This window comes from Strigops habroptila, chromosome 10, assembly GCF_004027225.2.
Source record: "Strigops habroptila isolate Jane chromosome 10, bStrHab1.2.pri, whole genome shotgun sequence".
Taxonomy (NCBI): Eukaryota; Metazoa; Chordata; class Aves; order Psittaciformes; family Psittacidae; genus Strigops; species Strigops habroptila.
The window spans coordinates 19,298,218-19,306,789 of NC_046359.1; the positions used below are offsets into that span (position 1 = coordinate 19,298,218).

The following is an 8,572-nucleotide window of genomic DNA, read 5'->3' on the forward strand; positions in this document are numbered from 1 at the left end:
ATTGCAGAACAGAGACTGCTACAAAACCTACTAAATCAAATTAGCCCATAATGCTAATGGAAGAATCACGTTCAGCTGAGTGCTTTATCTAAAAAGTATAGAGTATTCATACAGCCTTTTACGAACTACCTATTCTGATTATTTTTGAAATAGAGCAAAAAAACCACACAAAAACCAAACAAACGACCAGCCTACACTCGACACAAAACAAAATACGAACTGCCTTGACAAGACAAAGGACTCAAAAAAACAGGAGTATTAAAAGAGAATAGATCCTAAATTTATGAAATGGTAATATTTATGTATGTACAATTAAGACACTTAAAGATACCCCTAAATACTAAGTAGAAATGTTCATACTTTAGAAATTTTAAAACAAATTCAAAAAATCCAAGAAATCTCCATGATAGGCATTGCAAATAATTTTTATATTAAATTTTGTACCAAAGTCCTCAATGTCTCCAAGAATATTGGTATCAAAAGTTCACCTAACAACTTTATTTCACAACCCTTGACTTGGAAAAATGAGGGGAATAATAGGGAAATGGCACTGCCTACACCCTGCGGTAAGGGAAAACAACATACTTCGGAAAAGATAAATAGCTCTTTTTAAAGCACGCTTACGTGTATGCTTTGTGCCTTAATATTTTCAGTTTTCTATTTTCACTTTCAGTATGTCAAAGAGCTGCACATAACTAAAATATGCCTAGATAAGCCTAGTTAAGAGATTACAGGCACACTGTATTAATATACAAGTTGGATGTTTTATTTAGAGTCTGCAAAACTGAAGAAGTTTATCAGGAAAGAAACCATCATTTCGTATTTCTTTTCCTATTATAATGCCAAAGCAAGTTATTTTAAGGGACAAAGGTATAATTAAAGGTGAACAAAGCCACCCTTGCCTTTGTTTACCAAGGTATAAAGGAAGTTTCTAAATGTAACTAAATTGTTTCTTTAGAATCCCAGAACATTAACATCCCAGAACATTAACAACCCATTGTTTTGCATTGTGTTTATTGACAAAAATGCTTCAAATCCTTTTTGTCCCCCTCCCAACCACATAAAACAATAGCTGAAAATCTGACAGAAGCAGAGTGGTGAAACATGTAGAGTATAGGTCTGAAATTTAACCAAAGAATACATTTAAAGTAGAAAAGGTGAAGGGAGGGCTAAAGTTACACATCAAAAAAAAAAAAAAAGTTACTGAGACAATGAACTTGGGAGAGTTTTGAGACTTAAAGCAAGTCAAATCAAGGATTAGCTCAGCTGAGTATCCCACCTATGATAATGTTATTTCCCTCAACACTTCAAAATACATATAACAACCTTAACTAGCTGAGGATTAATGTAGAAATAGTAATTCTTGCCTTTTTAAGACAAAGTTCCTTTTCCCTTCAAAAATTTAGTAATTTAGTAATAAAGTTTAGTAATGACTCAAACAAGCAAGCAGCATTAAACTCAAGTTCCATATTTTTAAAACAAACGAAAATTGGCTTTCTATGTCTAGAATACTCCAAATAAAAGGAAATCTAGTTTTCAAAAGTTTAAACACCCTAGAAATTCCTATTCATTCTGAGATGAAGGATTTTAACAGGTATCTTCAATAGATACAAAATAAAAGTTTCATTAAGTTTGTATATTTAATTATTTGTATGGCAGTAACTTTTCTGCAGCACAACATCATATTGTGCATAAAATACAAAGCACTGTCAAAGGTAATAAAAACCAGAAGTATGTGAAGTGCTCTGAGTAACAAGGAAAGCACAGAGATAAAAATGTGTTCTCAAACTATTAATATCAAAGATGGAAAACATTCGATGACATGTTTACCAAGTAGCTTTCTTTTAAACTATTATAGTAGGATTTATTTATTGTCTTGATATCGAACAAATTAAATTCTGAACTGCCTTGCAACAATAGAAATGAGCTTTGTGCTTCTTTCCTACAAAGCAGTCAAACATTGCTGAACTTACTAATTGCCAAATACTGACACTGCAATATATTACTAGAACATCATCAACTTCTAACCTAAAACCTTTGGATCTTCTTGTTCACCCTCAACAAGCATTACTGCCATCAACTTGCAATCTGAACTTCCTTAGCAAGGAAGGAATTCTCTACAACCTTAAACGAAGATTGTGTATTTTTCAAAGGCATACTACTGCTTACACACATTTAAGGCTAGATGCAGAACTCACTAGATGAAGGTCTTTGACAAATGTTACATGAAAAGTCAGATTACATGAAACACACATGCAACCTTAACTCTCTGCCTCAAAGTATATCGATACAATTAGAAAAAGATACAATTTTAATAAAACCTCCCAAGGCAGGCTGCACCCAAATCTCAAGAAGCACATTAAATCCTTAGGGGGAAAAAAAATTATGTGTATTGGTAGAAATTGTTTTGCAAGACTGTGGGACTCAGCTGAGAAATACTGCATTAATTCTGTGGTGCTAAATCAGCTGTACAAGTAGTTTTTGACTCTTGGGCACTGCTGCCATTCCACACCTACAAAAAGGTAGTGGCAAGACTTTCACTAATCTCAGTGAAGCTGAAGCATGCTCTTCATCTCTGCTCCTGCTATAAGAGGCACTTCAATAACTTTAGCCCATGGACAACACAGGGAAGTCTGACAAACATGCTGTCAGTATATTCAGACATATATATGAAATACTGAGGTCACAGTCGCACTTTTAAGGGAATTTTAAAATTACTACTGTTCTTTTGTCAGGATATTACAGAGGAAAAAAAATCACAGGGCAACAACTTGTTCTTAATGCTATTTTTGATCAGGATGACTCACACCTAGACACATAGAAATACATGGAGAAAGAAGACTGGTCAAGATGGACTCAACATATATTTAGGTATTTAACCTAAACATAGTAAGTCTTGACAGAAATAGTATCAAAAAATCAAAGAAACATTTAAAGTGACCAGAAGTATGCATCTTCATATACAGAAGCCAAAAATGCTTACTCTCCTTGACAGTAACATTTAATAATATTCAATCCCAGGGGAGGGGAATTTTTCCTTTTTAAGTATTAACTTTGCCACAGCTTCCTACTAGACCTGAGCAAGACCTCTACATAATAAAGACAAAAAGAATCTGTTTGAAACCTGTGGCATGCATCAAAACTACATGAATGTCCATACTTAACACTGATCTAGAGCTGTAGAACAAGGACAAAATGCCAACTAATTGGCTACTACAACCCTGCATTTTCTGTAATCTGTTTCTCAGTATGTATTAGTGATTTGTCTAAGCTTCATTTATAAACTCTTCATACAGGTAGCCCAGAATGTTGTTCATACATTCAGTCAAGATGAAAATATAAACCAAAACTTTAAAGATTATTTTTTACACTATGTGAAACACTAAAAAGTTAACTTTCACATTCAGTGTTTTATTACTTGCCAGTAGGTTTTGGTTTCTCTGACTTTTAACACATTTTTTCTTTAAACACTTTGATTCAGCTTTTCCATTTACTGTGTAACTTATCTTTAGAAAATAATCTCTTCTACATCGTACCAACTTGTTACAAAGAAGAGTAATTAGTGCAACACATTTACCAAGCAGACCCTGTGATTCTTCGGAAGTCTCTTCTGTACAGGAGGAAAGATAGTGGTGGACAAGAGAGGTTCTCACTGAAAACACACCTTTCCTCACAAGCAATGCAGAGCTCCCTGAAGTACAGGCTGTGCTAGAAAGTATCCCCTGCTCCCTCTACAGTATTCTTATTAGGCATATCCTAACAGAATGAGAATCTGAGATGACACAAATTAATCTAGTATTCCAGAATAGTTTTAAAGGGCACTTCAGTTGGCAATCCTTTCTTACCGAAACAGTACTAAAACAGTGAGTTGTAAATTTCATACAAACACTGAAAATAAAAGCAACGTTTTAATGTTAAACAAAACTCATGGATGCACACATTTAACTATTCCCCTCTTTTTGAATTGTTACTGTTGTTTGCAACAGAAGTACTGCACACTTCAAACAGAATGTTTGGTTTATTAGTTAGGAAAAAAAGAACAGAGGGCTCTTGGTATAAAGGCAACTAACACACACACAAATACAGTTACAGTACAGTGCATTGCTTTTAATGCAAGTAATTTATGCATATCAAAATGGAAGAATGGTACAAGAAAGTTTTCACTCAGTGTATTTCAATGTCTTTCCACTCTCCAGTGACAATTAAAATTAGCAGTAAGCCCAAGCCATAACAGATGCCAAGGAATATTGGGTCTCTACCACAAAACTGAAGGAAAGCTAGGCTACCATGTCACCACAGCCACCTCTGCTGTTGCATTAACAGCGCAAAATGAAACTATAATCAAATACAATTATTAAGAAATAGTTCTATCTTTTTTATACTAAGAACAGCACAGAGATTTCAAATTTATTTTAATGGGAATCACTGAAGTACTGGTGTCATTGCTTCCAAAACAATTGGGTATTTAGAAATCATTCAGCAAGAACTGCTTGTTGGGTACAGAAATGATTATTCAACAGGTCTCTTCAAATTGGGAAAATGTGCACCCAGAAAGTGAAAGAACACCCAATCAATCAGTGCTACACAAATTCCAAGTAGTCTGAAGGATCATTTAGTTATTACACAAACTTCAGACACATGCTGTTTCAAACTGTAGTTGGAAGTCAAGATATGGTTTCTGGTAACATCTTGCAAACAGAAGCTTGGGTTACAAACAATAGCAGAACCCTAGTAAGTGGTTTTGCATTAAGCTTAAAGAAAAAAGAAAAACAAAACAAAAAAAAAACCCCACCAAGATATTTTCCCTTTCACAGAACATTTGTTAGTCACAAAAAGTCAGCATTTTCTAGTGCAAATTAATGTCATTCAATCCTTAAAACTGTACCTACTTCAACTGGGGCAAAGTGCAAACTAGTACCTGTCTGAATTCTCAATAGCTTCCACAAAACAGCTGCTTTTTGCTTAACAACATCATCTTCCCCAAAACACAGAACAAACGAGGGAGTACACTACCGAATACATTCAAACCTAGTCAAAGTAATACAACACACTGTAGAATAAACTGTCTAAACCAAGACAGTCTTGTTAATGTTACCTGTGTACATGCACACACCACACGCATTACACCAAAAAGTTATTCAAACGTTACGCGTAGCCTTCTAGGAAACAGAGATATTTTCTTATCTCTCCAGGTTTTTGTTGGCCCTTACTTGAACTTGACTTACTGGTTGCATCCAAGCAAATTATATCCACATGAACTATAATTAGCAACTTAATCCAATTAAAGATACTGGGGTCAACTTAATGGCTCCTGCCAAGGAAAAAAAAAAAAAAAAACCCAACAAAAAAAACCAAATAACCAAACAGTCCTACAAACTCGATCTTCTTAAGCAGTGCACTTACTTTAAAAGTCAAAATAAACTTTCTTCTCTATCTCATGTACACTCTTTCCACATTCCAGTGCAGAACAGCCAGAACCAGCTTTTATAGAAGCTGGCAGAAACAAGAGATCATGCTTAAAATGTTAGTTGTCAAAAGTTTAGATCTACTGATTTGCATGACTCTTGCCTTGAGAAATAAAGACCTCTGTACGCAAAACTGGGGAAACCACATTTGCCCATTAGCAAAGTTTTAGAGAAAGCAGAAGAGACTGTAGCACGTTTCTTCCGTACTGAAAAAAGCTGGCAATGTAGGTATCAGGTATATCACAATAAAACTCTTGAACAGAGGCCAAGTGAATCAAGTCAGAGATACGTTTTTGTAACAACAATGAGATGATGCAGACATGTACAAGTAGCCAGTCAACTGATAATTAAAGAAAAATATTTAGAATAAAGGCCAAGAGAAATTAAATTCTTTATTCCTTTTCAGTTGTAAGAAAGTAAGTTGGGGGGAAGGAGTTGTTTGTTGTTTTTTTTTTACATACACCCTTGAAATAACATATAATGGGAGAACGTGAAAGCAGCAGTACTGGCTATTTCCCGCCTCTCAGATTACCATGCTAAAGTAAACTCATCAGCACAGCTCATGTAAAGCAACCGACCAGCCTACAAGCCTGTCACTGCTCGTTACATCACGACCATTTGCATTGAAACTACGGTATATAACGGTGTGATCCGGTAACTTTTTGCTCAGCGGCGCTGTGCTGACCCATCGGAGCAGCCCCGCATCGAGCGTTCCCAGCATTCCTGACCGTGTCCCTGCACACCGGGGCACCCATGTGCCGTGCCATGCCCCGCGGCAGCACCTGCGGACCCCCGCACCGCGCCTCGCCTCCGGGCACGGCAGCGCAGCCCAGGGCAGGGCAGGGCAGGGCAGGGCAGGCCTCGCCTCGGGGCAGGCCCGCCTCAGGCCCGGCCCCCGCTCCGCGCGGCCAGCAGCCGTTAACTGCCGGCCGCGCATCAACTTTAGCATGTGGGCCGCGGCCTCCATGATGGCCGGGGCGGGCGGGGGGGCCGGTTTGTTTACTTGCAGCCAGAGCCGCCGCCGGCGGCAGCAGCAACAGCAGCGGCAGCAGCAGCATTAGCAGCATCACTGGAGGGAGGGAGGCGCTAACATCAGCGGCCCGCCGGCCGCGCTGCTATTCTTAGCGCAGGGGCGCAGGCACGGGCGCGCACACACGCTCGCTGGGGCACGCACCGAAGTTCCCCGCGGTAACGCCGCTCCCAGCTCCGCCATCCCGCCCCGCGGACACACACCGCACGCGCACGGCCGCGGAAGGCTGAAGCGGGGAGGGGGGGACAGGAGGGGTGTTATGTTGGCGCGCGCCCGGCGGGGAGGGGCCGCCGGTTCCCACGCGGCGGCCCCGCACAGGCAAAGACCCCGGGCGCGCGCCCTGCCCTGCCCCTGCCCCCCCCGCCTCGTTACATAACCGCTCCCCGCCCCGCCCTTCCCCACCTCAGCCCCGCGCCGCCGGCACCGCGACCCCCCCCCAGCTCCGGTCCCCTCCCTCCGCTCCCGCCCCGCCGGCAGCGCTAGGCCACGGGCGCCCCCGCCCCGCGCTCCCCGCCGCCCCCGGCCGCGCCGCGCCGCCGCCCCGCATCCCCTGGCGCACCGCCGCCCAAGCGCCCCGCCGCCGCCCGGCCCCTCCCGCCCCGTACCTGCAGAGGCGGCGGCGCCGCGGGCGCTGCTGCGGGGCCGGAGGGCGGCGGCGGCGGCTCCGGGGGGAGAAGGGGAGGGAGGGCGCCGCTGCCTCCTCCCCTGTCCCCCCGCCGGGCTCGGCGGTCCCTGGCGGCCGGTGTCTCCGCGGGGGCGGGAGGAGGCGGCTCCGGCCCCAGGGCGCTGGCGGCGGCGGCTGCTACATGGAACTGCGCGCCCCGCTACGCAGGGAGGCGCCCGGGCGGGCAGCGCGGCCGCAGCATCGATGCGCGGGGTCAGGAGGGCGGCGGCGGCGGCTCCCCCCGGCGCACTCACCCCGGAGCCGCCCGGGCCCCGCTCTCGGCTCCTCCCGCCGCCTCCGCCGGGCTCGTTATTGACTTTCAGGAAAACTCCCGACGTCACTGGCTCCCCCCGAGTGTCTCCCCCTTCCGCGGCGGCGGCGGCGGCGGCGGCATCCCCAGCTCTCGCGAGAAGCGCGGCGTGGACGGGGGGGGCCGCCAGACAGCGCGGGGGGAGCCAGACAGAGGGGGGCGGCTGAGGTGAGGGTGGGGGAGGCGGGGGGCCGGCGGCGGCAGCAGGCAGGGAGGGAGGGAGCGGTGAAAGCGAGGAAAGGAGGTCACCCCGGCAGGCAGGGGCGGGAGCCGAACGGGGCGGCGTGTCCCGTCCCGCCGCCGAGCCGCGGGTGGGAGCGGGAGGATGGATGCAGGCAGCGGCGTCCGCCGGCACCGCGCCGGGGTCTTGCCGTTGGGCGGGCGGTGCCTGCCAGACCGGGAGACCGCCCGCCTGAGGCCGCGGGTCCGGCGCCGGGGGTCCTGCCCCTGGCCGGGGGCCGCGGACATGGAGCTGCCTCCGTCCCTCTCGGGACCAGAAGCGCGGCCGCTGCCCCGCTTTCCGCTGTGGCTGGGACGAGCTGCAGCACGTCTGCTGGGCAGACCCGCGCGTTCGGCCCGGGGGTTATGTCCTTTGTTCTCGCACTCGTGCGTGTACACGCTCCCCTATCTTGATGTGGTACCCGGAGCCGTCCACTTGGCTCTTCAAACTCCTCCAAGAATAAAACTACTAGTTACACCGCGGGAAGCTGTAATGCATCCCTCAGTGAAGCGTGCAGCCGATGCACCATCCTCGGTGTTGGTAAACGATATGCAGACTTCGAGTTATTCCAATGGGTAAATAAACACCCAGAGAAACCGTATACCACCGTTCATCAGCTCGGGGCTCTCTGACGTTTCCTGTTGCCACGAGCAATACAGAAATTTGAAACATCAGTCCTCCTTTTCCCTGAGCCGCTACAGGGCTTCAGAGAGACTTTTTAGAGCATCTAAATAATCATATGAGTTGGCACAGGACTGGGAAGTTGCCTCCGGGGGCAGTGAATCCTTTCCCTGCTGCAGCAGGCAACCACACCAATAATCCCATTCATAAATATGCTGAGTTTCCTCTCAGAAGTTTGTTTGCCGCACTGTTCTGACTAGCA

General features: G+C 45.5%; 1 protein-coding gene across 4 annotated transcripts in view; it reads right to left on the bottom strand.

Annotated features, from left to right (window-relative positions):
• Nucleotides 1-7,545, bottom strand: part of AKT3 (AKT serine/threonine kinase 3) — a 154,244-nt gene extending 146,699 nt beyond the window's left edge. For 3 of the 4 annotated variants that reach the window (XM_030499899.1, XM_030499903.1, XM_030499902.1), the window contains exon 1: nt 7,414-7,545. The gene's annotated coding sequence lies outside the window, so the exon portion shown is untranslated. Of the gene's footprint in view, nt 1-7,100 lie in introns of all 4 variants that reach the window. The other variant, XM_030499898.1, reaches the window with a different exon arrangement.
• Between the last annotated feature and the right edge of the window lie 1,027 nt (nt 7,546-8,572).